Source organism: Sciurus vulgaris, assembly GCF_902686455.1.
Source record: "Sciurus vulgaris genome assembly, chromosome: 13".
Classification (NCBI taxonomy): Eukaryota; Metazoa; Chordata; class Mammalia; order Rodentia; family Sciuridae; genus Sciurus; species Sciurus vulgaris.
Window position 1 is genome coordinate 18,590,483 of NC_136474.1, and position 14,043 is coordinate 18,604,525.

Genomic DNA, 14,043 nt, shown 5'->3' on the forward strand with positions numbered 1-14,043 from the left:
TGATACATGGATCCCAAAAGTTTCCCTCATACTCCCACTAATTGGTTGGGGGAAGGAGTTGACTGTTTTCAATCAACTTTGTATTAAATTGAACTTGTCCCTGCATTAAGACTTAATGAGGAATATTTTTTTCCAAAAACTTCATCATAATTGATAGTTATTACCATAAAAATACATTCATTTTTGAGCATAAACATATTGTGAAATCTGCCCAATAGTGTTAATAATAATGGCTAACATTGAATGAACACTGATTAGACACCAGGTCTCATTCTAAGTGCTTGATAAAGGTTAATTTATTAATTCTTACATTAATTATTCTATGTGACTAAACATTACCAAGCCTACTTATAGATAAGGTAGCAGAAGTACAGAAAGTTTAAGTGTGTTGCCCAACCTGTCTTTTGACCTGTATTGTAGGAGGTTGCCTTTTTATTTTGACCATAGACATTTATTACACAGAGGAGCATCCTAGAAATGTTAGAAATTCTGTAAACTCATGAGATCTACTTCCCTGCCCTTGGAGGAAGGTCTCTAACCTTATTTTATCCTACCTTGGTTGAGCTGTCTCAGACCTAGAGGCAGGAAATGCTCTGGATCTATTTCTATGTTATTTAGAAATCTCTTTACTACTCACTCCCCTATTACTCCAATCTCCCATTAGTTGAGTATCTCTTTACTAGAAGCCTTCTCAGTTCAAATTCCTGGTACTTCCTGTGTGCTGGGAACATTCCCTGGTCCTTCCACCACTCCCCTTTCTGTGTTCTGCTTCAGCCTCTCTTGACCCTAGTGTTCCTCAAATCCTCCACTCATGTTCTCACCTGAGAGAATTTGCATTGCTTCTCTCTGCCTGCAAAACCTTCCCCCTAGATATCCAAGTAGCTTTCTCTCTTATACCCCAAGAGTCATGAAATAAAAGCCACCTGTACTTAAGCTTTTATTTAAACATCACTGTCTCAGTGGGGCCCCATGGGCCAATGCTTCCCTATCTTCCTCCTTTTTATTTTTTCTCCAGAGAACTTTTCATCATCTGGTGTATTGTATCTGTTAATCTGTTTGCTGTTGTTGATCTACTTTTCTTCCCTCACTACAAGTTTTGTGAAAGATTTTGAACTGTCTTTGTCACTGCTGTACCCTCAGACCTAACACAGAAGCTGACACACAGTCTGAGTTAATAAATGCCTCTAGGATAAAAATAAACCACTGCTATAGATATTCAGTGCTATTTTAATCCTGTGAACAAAGAATACATTTCTCCTGAATCCATAGATTCTCATAGGGAATATACTTTATTATCCTTTGAGGAATATCTTCAATAATATTTCAGTAAACACAGCAAGGAATTTCATGATGTATTTTAACAACATCTCAAAATAAATCATGAATGCCATACAAAATATTATGCAGTAAAAGCCACTGAGAACTTCCCTTTACATTTTTAAAAATAATATTTTATTATATATCAATTATTAGTAATCTCTTTTGAAACTGTTAAGAACTTATTTTCTAAGATAATTCAACAAGATGTGCATAAATTTATTTCACTCTGTTGCAGTAATATGCATTATAAAATACTACTTTATTGCTTTTTTCCTCAAAATTCATTATGGCTCTGATTTTGTTGCCTAGAATCTTACCTCTTGAGTTCCCAGGGTCCTGGACCTTGTCTCAGACCTCCTTCCCATAGAATGAAGTACCATAGCCTTCGCTCTGCTCCTAGCAATATCTTGCCATAGCACATCCTTCACAGATGAGCTTTCTGACCTGGTAGATCAGACCCTCTTCCACTTACCTCAGATATCCTCAAACCACATTTTAAAATCATAATGAAATATAATCTTGTCCCCCGATGCCCAGGTATGAGATTAGCTCCCAGGCCTGTGATGATATGGAAAGGTATTGACAATGTTAAGAGGTAGAGCCTAGTGGGAGGTCTTCCAACATTGGGGTGTACTCTCCAAGGAGACAGTGAGACCTCAACCCCTCCTCTTCCTTTCTCCTGTTGCTACCCTGTCTCAAGGTGAAAAGTTTTGCCATCACCAAGCACTGTTTCATCATAGGATCAAGAGCAAAAGGATCAACTGAGTATCGACTGAAACCTTCAAAATTAGGAGCCATAATAATTTCTTCCTTATAAGTCAATGTTCTCAGGTATTTGTTAGAATAACAGAAAGTTGACTAACAGTTCTGTTGCTCAGTTTTATTTTACCACATTTTCCCTAAGGTATCCCAAGAATTCCTCATAAAATCCATCACTTGTCTCAAATGATTGCCAGCAGAAAGGATTCAATCTGTGTATACACAAATGAAATAATTCTCAGAAAATACACAGAAGTAAATATTTATTTGCTGAAACATTGTGTAAGAGTAATTGGCACTTTAGTAAGAATGAACATATTTACTATAGCTACCAAAAGATTTAGATTGTAGAGAAATGATGTCTGTTGTTTATGACCTAGAAATATGAAAAAGCCTTTTGGAGAAGATAAAAGAAAAATCAACATATTTTAAACACTAAGACATTTCAAGTCCTACACATCATCATTCTGTTCTTTCCAGTTTTTTGAATATGTTCTTTTCAGGTATACATGACAGTAGAGTGTATTTTGACATGTTACACATACATGGAGTAAAACTTCCCATTCTGTGGTTGTTCATGATGTGGAGTTACACTAGTCATCATGAACTAGGAAAGTTATGTCTCATCTTTGGTAGTTAAAAATAACCCTTACTCTTCATCCAGGAACTCAGAAAAGTCACACAAAATAGACTGTAACCTAACTCAAAGTGTGGAGGGTGAATTGGGGCTGTACCTGTTTATTTCTAATCCTGGGCAAGAAAACAAAAGGTTTTTTATTGTAAGCCACACAGAGTTTCTCATTGAGTAAATGAAATTCCAAATTTGGTCATGACTTTATGGCCTACAATTTTTTGGCCCTAGCAATTTCCAAGTTCCTGAATTCATATCAAAAAGAAATGGCTTGTTAAAGTGGTGAAACTGTTCTTTCCTAATGTCCCCTCAGTGTGGACAAGGTGCATGTTGGATAAGAGAGAGCCTCCCAGAGAGTAGAACTGAGTAACCTAAGAGTTCCTGGGCAATCACACAACTCTCTACAATGAAAAGGCCAGGAATCCTTGCTATACATTTCTGGGGAAAACAACCCTCCTTATTATTTGAACAAATATTTGAGTCACATCTCTATGTTACTTGCAACTGAAATGCCTTAACATTCTAAATGACCATGTATATTAGTAGGTACTTGGGAACAGTGAAATAATTGTAAAGAAAAAATATAAAGTAACTTGAAGTCATATTTAAGGAATGAAGAGAACTTCATCATGTAAAATAGTTAAACATATCAGGCAGTTCAGGCAGAGGAAATGGTGCTTGTGAGGGCCTGGGTCACTTAGGGGCAATGATCAGAAGACCCAAATAAAACAGTGTGGCTTTAAGACAGAGTAAAGTTAATGGAAGAAGAATGAAGTGGGACCAGAGGTATAAAAAAAGGCAAAAAATATCTTTATCCTGAAAGCAAAGCTATGCCTGGAGCAAATTGTGTAGTCAGGATTTTTTAAAAGACAGATAAATAATTAATTGATAATGACATGATAAAATCAACCTACCTAATTTCATAAACAATTAACTTATCCAAAATAATTTTTGAAGTTAAAAGAGTGGCAGTCCTGTTTTGATCATTAATATGTTCCTGGGGTCTGGCAGAATAATTACAATATAGCAGGGCACCTCCACTATTGGCTGAATGAGCGAGGGGAGGAATAAATAGCATGACTGTGGTTTTAGTGTTCAATGCTACCACATTTAGAATCTATAGCTAAGTTTTCTCTATCTAGTAGCTTATAATTTGTTTTTCTTATGTTAAATTTACCATGGAAGATTTTCTGATTGAAGAAAATAATTGTCCTCATGTACTAAATTTTTTTATTATCAACTATAGGCTTTTTTTAAATGTTTCCACAGGCAAGTACTCAAAATTTAAGACTAGTTTATAAAGGTTTCAATGCACACTTTAATGATGCTAGACTACACACCTTCAGAATTATAACAATCTATTTCTCCTTTGAAACATGCTTTACAATCCATATTAAGGGTTACCTTGGTAATTTGTTTGTACTGTGTCACTGTTGTTTATATTTTTGAGTCTGAAAGAGTAGAGAGATTCTACATCTTTAGAAGGAAGTGAACAAACCTTTAACTTTAAAATCAAATCAAAATTCTTAAATTTTCAGAGTGGACAACATCTCTAGGTGAATTCTCAGAAGCATCCTTTCTTCCTCTTCTTTCCACCATGTTGACCCTAAATAGTGCCTAACCATATCCCTCCATTCCCATCTCTGCCTATCAGAAATAAAAATAAATTCCAAAGAAGGAATATAACAAAATGACCAAAGACTTCTCATTTTTTTAAAAAAGGAAGAAAAAAATTTAATGTGAAATAATAACCAAAAACATTAATGAGGTTAGAAGGCACAACAGTAAAGAGATAAAATAGCATCTAAAACATACAAGAAAATGCTGAGAAATTAAAAAAAAAATACTTGCAGATTTAACAAAGAACAAACTAGAAGTTTCAGGAATTAAAAACAGCCATTGAAAAGCAATGTTTTAAAAAGCAGATTGGACTAAAATAAATATATAAATCATCACCTATATGATAAATACTAACAAGTTAAACATAGTGGAACAGTGAAAGATGGAGAAAATGAAAATATGAAAGAAGAAAGGGAGAAAGAAAGTTGGAACTTGCAGCACTGGCTACATGGCCTGGGAATTCCATGAGAAAATAGAAAGGGGGAGAAGAGATATTCATCAACACATGGCAGAGAAATGCTTATAAATGATGGCACATCTAAATGCTCAGGTTCACAAAGTATAAAACACCTGATTCTCAGCAAACAAATAAAATAAAGTAAAAATAAAATAGTTCAAAGATATGTCAAGGTACACTGCATTTACATGAGGAAAATAAAAGATTACAAAAGGAGACTGAAAGTTGATTTACCAGGAAACAGCAAATAAACAGCTGGAAGTTTTCTTCACAGTGAACATTAAAAGCAATACACCAGTTAGCCTATCCTCACTCACACTACCATCCAAAGGTAAAGGTGGAATGAACACATGTTAAGGAATAAACAATCTTACTGAAAGTGTGTTTCTATAAATTTCAAGAATAAAATTGAATCCAGAACAAAATAATGTGAAAAGAAAATAATGATAAAGGGGGAAAGATAAAATATAAATGACAAATTGACTGTGAAACTCAATAAAGGAATGTAGATAGATCAAGAATAAAGTGTATGAAGATTCTTATACTGTTTAGGAAAATAGAGATATTAACGTCAGATTTTGAGGTGCACTGTGCATATTAGAAACTAAAACATAATGACTAAGTAAATAAAGATGGAATGTGCTACTTCTAAAATCACAGAAGGAGTTTTAAAAAGTAAGGAAAACAAACAGAATGAAAAGGTAATGAAAGTATAAAGAGAATGCTAAATGATGTGATAATAATTCAGCTACATAATTTATGAAAATAAATTGATTATACTTTCTGATTAAAACACAAAGATGTTTAGATTAGGCTTTAAAAAAGAAGTTATAAATTCTTTATCCACTTTGACCAAACAAAATGATCGACTTGCTTATTGACAGCTTAAACCTGAATGAATCACAAGGAGGAGTTAAAATAAAAGCATCTGACCACAGAATTCAAAAGAGAACAAAATCAAAACTTGAAAGACAAGAGCAGAATGGCAGCCCTTTTTTGTGTTGTTCAGGGTTGAGAATAGTTGCTGTCAGAGTAATATGTTGGGAAACTTCTACACCTGTACAAAAATGTGCTGTGTTTGTGACCTGATGAACAAGAAGACCAAGTTATAGAGCTAATATAAAGTGGAGGAATTGCAGAAAGGAAAGAACCAGATGGGGAAAATCCCAGATTCCTTTTAGAAACCCCCAAACTTCTGGATTACTTTTTAAATAAGCACATGTGGAGTACAAAGGAAACAATACCTTATGATGAACAACTACCTGGACTGGCATTTGAACTGATTCCCAAGAGCCAAATTGTACAGTCTGGGATCACCCAGTGATACTTTTTCAAATAAAAAGGTTTAAACTTCTCAGGAAAAAGTCTCAAAATCCAGAGACTCCACAGTATGACATTCACATTATCCAAGGACACAACTAGATTACTCAGCATATAGGGAATCAGCAAACTAAGATCCATTCCTAGGGAATTACTAGAAGTCAATTCCAAGATGGCACAGATTGTTTGAACAAATGGGCAGATTTAATGTAGCTACACAGCTCTGTCATGTAAAATAAAGGAAAATATGAGCATAATGAATTAAAATACAATCTTGTGCTGAGCAGAACAAAATGGAAATTTTAGAACTAAAAAACATAATAACCAAAATAAAAACTAAAAGGATAATCTCAACCAAATAATAAAGATGACACAGACCATCAAGGTAAGAAATTTGATCTGAAGAACAGAGAGAGAAAAAAAAATGGAAGAGGGACGCTTCAGAGGTCTTTGAGAAAAATATTAAATATTAAAAATATAATGAATTTGAATCTAAGAAGGTGAGGAGGGAAGATAAAACAAAGACTGTTTGAAGAACCATAAAGTTAAAAAAATTGAAGAAATTTAGAAATTTAAAGAATCGAGAAGATCAGCCAACCCAAGAAGTTGAACATGGAAATGACCATAGCTCAACCTTCACACACAAAGTGCTATGAACCAAACACAATGAGAATGTTTCAAAATCAAAGAAAATGACATGTGACACACAGGGAGAAAATGATTCAAATAACTGTTAACTCCTCATAAGAAACAATGAATGTGAGTCAAGAGTGGAAAAACATTTATTTCAGTAATCATGACTTAAACAAATTTTAAAAACTGGTGGGTATGAGCACTACACAACACAAAATATTTAATCTTCAACCTAGCTTTTCCATATCATGTCAAAATAAAGTCATTAATTCTGAAAAGATGGTCAACTGTATTCTCATCCTCACCTTATGCATTTAATGTTTGTTTTAAAATGTTTTCAAGTAACTCATGGGTCAGAGCAGAAATTCTGTTAGACATAAAAATTTAGAAATGAATTACAATGAAAATATTAGAAAAATTTTAAAGGGAGAGTCATAATTATATTTATTTTAGGGAGTAGGAAATATTAAAAAGAATTTCTCAAGAATTCAGAAAAAAGTAAATAATTTCAAGAAAAAATATGTGAAAGAAAATAATAGAGATATTAACATGCACTAATGAAGTAAAACAAACCAAAAACCGAAAAGCAACAAAAATAATCGATATAATAAAATACATAAAATTTGGGTTGGTCAATATAAAATGGAACTTGCAAGCAACTAACCTGAGTGAAAATGTGATGTAATAGCATATAAAATAGACTTCATTGAAGAAAAAGGGGAATATTAAGAACATCATATAATAAATGTGAAAACGCAAGGTAGTAATTTTTCTAAAAAATTATGAAAAAGTACTGAAAAATTTTAAAATCCAAAGCAAATGCATATTTAATATGGTATTTTATTTAGAAAATGAATTCATACAGATTCCACCTTTGACCAAGGAGTAACAGAAACTATATTTACCTAGTCACCTAAAACAAATAAAACTGATGGATAAAATAACTGGAATAATTATTTTAAATACACTGGACCTCAGGCAAAAAAATAACATGAACCCTCAGAAAGATTTAGAAATGAAATAAAGCCTAAGAATTCCCCAAATGTTTTGAGAGAATATATAGAATATAATTCTGGAAGCAGCAATCCAGAAGAAGCCTGAAAAATTCCTTAGTTGAGGAGACAAAACTGCAAATCTAAGGTGATCAAGTTGGCTGGACTTTCCAGGAACGAGTAGCAGAAAGAAGAGAGACACAGAGGGAACACTAAAGAGACAAGCAGAGGATAATTCTTGAGTAAGTATTCAGTGTGTGTGTGTGTGTGTGTGTAAACTACAGGAGACAAGGGAAAAAGAATCCCAAATGATTTGTGAGAACTGTACTTGACATACACACAGTACTGGAATATTGCCTGGATTGTCCCAATGTAATGGACAGGAAAATTGCATAAGTTATAGAACATCAGGTAGAGGATTTGGAAGGGTCTTACCTCAAAAATGGAACGTAATTAGACCTAGGCTAAATGCTGTTCTCATGCTACCTAAGAAGTCTTCAAAAAGACCCAAGTAACAAAAGGATCGAACTGTTTGCAATTGCTGTTATAAAATCTCAAAATAAAACTCAGGAATATGTGAAGAAAATATCCAGCACCCAACAATGTAAATGTCAGTATGTGGAATCTAATTAAAGATTACCAGACAACAAAAGGAAAATATCATCATAGTGAATCAAATGGGAAAAATATCAATCACACATAACCCAGAAAATTGGTATAAATATTAGAATTACCAGACAAGAATAACTACATTTTATGTTTTCAAAAGTTAAGTGGCTACCTGGGAAAAGTAAAGATAAAGTCATCCTTCTAAAGATGAAAACTGCAAAGCTAGAGATTAAAAAAGCACTGAATGGGATTAACACAAATTAAATATTAAATATGTGAACTTGAAGATGCACTATCTAAATGATTCCTAGGAGGGGCAGAAATAATTTAGCAAAGGGAAAAAGCACCAGTGAGCTAGGGAACAATTTCAGATGACCTAGCACATGGACCTTAAATCCCTAAAAATGGAGAAGAGAAAGAAGCAAAATAAATATTTAAAGAAATAATGGTCAAAATGTTTCAATTTTTTATGAAAACCATAAACCCATAAATCTAAGAAACTGTTAAGACTGTGGGAACCTTTGAAATGAACTAAATGTGTTTTACATTGTGAGATGGGCACAAGCTTTTGGGGTCCAGGGCACAAGTTATGGTTACAATATTAGTTGTCCCCCTAAAGCTCATGTGTGAGACAATGCAAGAAAGTTTAGAGGTGAAATGATTGGGTTGTGAGAACCTTAACCTAATTAGTGCCTTAATTCATTGATAAGGATTAACTGGGTGGTGACTGTAGGTAGGTAGGGTGTGAACAAAGTAAGTGGATCATTGGGGACATGCTTTTGGAGTACATATCTGTCCTTGTTGAAGGGAGCTCTCTCTCTCTCTCTCTCTCTCTGCTTTCTGGTGACATATTCCCAGGTTCTTTCCTCTGCCATGTATTTCCACCATGATGTTTTGTTTCACCTCAGTCCCCAAGGAATTGAGTTGGCTGTCTAGGGGGCTGAGACCGCTGAAATCATGAGCCCCAAAATATAATTTTCCTCTTTAAAATTGTTCTTTTCACATCTTTTGGTCACATCATTGAAAAAGCTGACCAAATCACACATTTACCTTAAATCTCTAAAAATGAAGAAGTAGTAAAATAAATATGTAAAGAAATAATGATCAATAGATAAATGGATTGATAAATTATGGTGTGTATGTATACACACACACACACATTAGAGTTCTACTCAGCCTTTAAAAAAATTAAAATTATGATATTTACTGGTAACTGGATGGAAGTGTAGAATATCATACTAAGTGAAATTAGCTGAACTCAAAAATTCAAAGGTTGAATGTTTACTGTCATATGTAGCAGCTAGAGCAAAATAAAGAAAAGAGCTAGGGAAAGATAGAATAACATAAAAAAACCAATCAATTATAAATTAATAGTCAAGTGAAAGGAAGTTTAGTAGAGTAGAGGAAAGATAATGGGAGCGGGAAGGGAAGACGGGAGGCAAAAATGGGGAATTATTAACTGAAACACATTTCCATGCAAGCATGAGTTTGTTGGGATGAATCCAACTACTATGTATGACTATAAATCTCTAATTTAGAAAAGATGGACCAAATAAAAAAAGAATAGTCAAAATGTTTCAAATTTTGATGAAAATTATAAACCCATAAATCTAATAAGCATAATAAACCCCATGCAAAAGAAGCATGTAGAAAACTATACAAAGACATTGTAATTAAATTCATCACTGTCCTTGGTAAAGGGAAAATCCTAAATATATCCTGAAAGAAATGAGCATAACATGAAACAGAAGGAATGACAGCAGACTTATTGTCTGAAACAATGCCCAGAATGAAGACAAGGTAGCAACACATTTAATAAGAAGAAACATCCTAGAATATTGAACCAAGGGAAAATATCTTTCCACAGTGACATAAAAAAATTGAAATAATGCATCTCCAGAAGACCAAAGTTATAAGATACTATGGGAAATCCTTAAGGTAGATGAAAAAATGATCCCACACAGATGCATAGGTATACTTGAACAACTCATTTACCTAAGTGAACATATTAGATTTTTATTATTTGAATATCTTTGCAAAATAATTGGTAGTAGAAGAACATAATGTGACGTGAAGTTTATAACATGTATGATATATTATACACACACACACACACACACACACAAATAAAACACAAGCTTTGGTAAGGAAAAAGAAAGCAGATCAGTCACTCTCTGGGGCTTAGGCTGGTGTAAATGTTTAAGAAATCACAGAGAGAAATTACAAAATTAAAGGAAATATTTGGAGATTCTGGATACTTCCATTATCTTGATCATTATCATGGTCTCGTGGGTAGATACAAAAATCATACATTTAAAACTAAAAGCCTACAAATGAAGTTACCGTAAGGCTTTAAAGCACATTCAACCCATCTATCCAATAATAAATAATCTACTTTATAAATTGTTTCAGGAAATAGAAGATGAGGTAACAGTCTCCAAGTTATTTAACAAGACCAATATTACCTTGAAAGCAAACTAGAATAGGTACCATGAGTAGGGGGAAAGATGGGTTATATTGAGCTTTAGGGCAGATCCCATACCTTGGTTTTGGGTCCTATGCTGAGGGAAAGGACCAAAAAGAACACTCAATAGCACCTCCAAGCACTTAGATTTACAAGGGTCCCTGAAATCCTCTACTGGCTCCAGGAGAAGGACAGACCTCAGCTCCCCCAACCTACATGTGCTCCAGCTGTTCTACTCTTGAAGTTTACCAAGCAAGCAACTGTTCAGAGACAATTTAATTGTAATGAGCCCTCATAGCTAAGTGGTCTTTTATTAGCCCAAATGGAGTCCCATGCATCAGGAGGGGCCACCTTCCCCTGACTCTCTCCCAGTCCTTCCCCATTAAAGTGAAATATGGCTTTAATATAGTCACACCTGGGGGAAGTGCTCTCTTGGTCAGCAGCCATGGATGCCCACCCTCCCCCATTTAAGGGTTGCCTCTTATTTTTTTTATTTCTCAAGGCTGGGTTTGGTAGCTTTTTTGAGTGATCAGATTGTTTTAAAGTCAATAGAAACATAGCATATAAAAAGCAAAGTCACTGCACTTATATGCTTTGGAGCTGACTTCACTCATGATTTAAAAAAGAAAAAAGTCAGGAAGAGAAATAGAACAAACAGACCATGAACTCTGTTTCAGAATTCCATTATTCAGTATGGGTTTAGGGAAATCACAGGATATAAGACTCCATGGGTTTTAATGTCTCTTGGGCTCCTGAAGCATAGGAAAGTTACAAAGGACCAAAGCATGCAGGTCTCAATGTCTGTGGGAACTCCATGGGATAGGGTTAGAAAAGATGGTTAGTAAAGAAAAAGATCTGAAACTCCACATTGATTCCTCATGTACAGCAAGCAGCAGGACATGGATCTCATTCAAGCATGAAACTCAGATGTACTATTTGACCAGCTCCCTGAATAACTCTCCCAACACTCTCACACTAGAACACACCTAGCTACCTATGGACATGCAGAACTCTGTGGTACTGGGACAACAAACAATGCAGTTGGATCTGGTATGTCCCTCAAAGGGCTCTTGGGTTTATGACTTGCCCCCAATTCAAGAATGTCCAGAGGTAGGACTTTCAGGAAGTAACTGGATCCTGAGGGCCATAATCTCATCAATGGATTAATACATCTGATGGATTAATAATTTGGAAGGACTACTTAGAGGAGGTGGAAACTGTAGGTAGGTGAGACATCACTGAGGGAAGTGGGTCACTGGGGATGTGCCCTTGGGGGATTGTATCTTGTCCCTGAATTCTCATTCTCTCCCTCCCTCCATCTCTGCCTCCCTATTTCCTTCCTCCCTCCCCTATGCCCTGCTTCCTGGCTGCCATAGACTGAGCTTTCCTCTGTCATGCCCTTCTGCCATGATTCATATCACCTCAGGCACAAAGCAATGGAGTCAGCCAACTATGAACTGAAAACTCTGAAATCATGAGCCAAAATAAATCTCATACTCTACATTGTTTATGTCAAGAATTTCAGTCACAGAAACAAAAAGGCTGACTCATGTAACATTCAAGTCTAATCTATTTTTAATCTTCATTCTCTATCATGTTAGCAAAGCAATTGATAACTTTGGGAAAGTCACACAGCTCTCATCTCTGACTTCAGAATCTGTACTCTTCACAGTCTTATTTAGGCAGTGTGAGGATATGTTCCTCATTTGTCAGAATTTCTTGACAAGTACTTAATCTGGAGCTTCCTTTGAATTCCTAGCCTCTTCCTTTTGAAACAAGTCAACATGATGTCCTGACTGTGCCACTTAGTACTGTCCCCTCCAGTCATGGTTGATCAAATATCCCTTCACATAATCTGACATATTTGTATTCCTGAGGAAGTTGTGTCCACTGGCCCATATCTAGTTAAGTGTAATTGTTATGTTTGAAAAGTTCTAAAACTCTCCCACTGTCACATTAAAGCAATTCAGATCTTTCTGGAGATAAAAGGTCCATAGGGACCAGCAAGTGTATTGAAGCTGCGCTTTGGGGAATCTAGTCTGTTGGTTTCTCGTCTAAATCGCTTGAATGCTCCTGCTACAGAGAAAAGTCACAAAGTGAACAGGAAAAAAAAATCATGACTGGTGAAATTTCAGTATTTAATTCCAACAGAAAGAGATAGAGATAGAAACAGAGTCTGAGACAGATGGAGAATCTCAATTAATCATCTTGGGAGTCCAAGAAATTCTCTTGACTTCATATGAGACTGAAGAACAAATTCAACACTCCATTTTCACACATTCAATGCATGATTTTTCTTTTATTCTCTCAGTCCACTTTGATCTTCAACACTGCCACCCTCCAAAACTGTGGCATCCTGGAGTACTATATTCCTCCTTTGCCCTAAAAGGTTCACTTACTTTGTACTTTGGTAAAAAATACTAGTGCTTTATAATTCAGGCCTGGTCTGGCTTAATGGTGTGAGAGTGAAAGAGGTATCAGGGGAGTTTATTGTTTTTTTTAATGATATTCACATGAGCTGCTGTGTTCCCATTAAAACAGGTCCAGGGCATGCTTAGATTTTATAAGAAAGGTATAATGGCCAGGCAATACTACTATATTCTTACCCCTAGCACAGCTCCTTGGAAATGTGCCAGTGCAGCACAGCAAATAAGAAATATTTTCTAAGATTTGGACAATCCCCTTTAGCATTTCCACATAGAAATAGGAAAGGGGAGCTATACTAAAGTAAAAGTATAATTCAGATGATTAAGCTTACCCCAAAGATATAGAATTTAGTTTATAGATGGAAGACTTTCTAATAAGAAGCATTGTCAGTATGATAGGAAATTGTCTTTCTGGAAGACTTCAAAAATGCACACTACCCAACATGATATCCATCAGGACATAAAACTTTCCAAGAAGTGAGTGACAGGAAGCATTTTCTGGGCACTGAGAGAGGCCCCAGCGCTGTCCACTGCAGCCCCACAACTGCTGGTTAATAGGTGGTACATGCATACGGGAGACATTAGATCAGTTCATGTCTCATTAGAGTAGTGGGTCTCAGTGGGAAAGAATAGAGCCAGGAATCAAAGGAAGGCTTTAGAAAAGTTGGCAAGAAACTTGCCACTTTAATACTACCATAACTTCTCCATTTCTTGCTCAATTCTGGCTTCCAAAAGGAAACTTTGTGATTTGAAAATGTTTTTTTTCTGGCTTAGGAAACTTAAGAAAACTCTGCTTCCCCTTCTTTTTATCA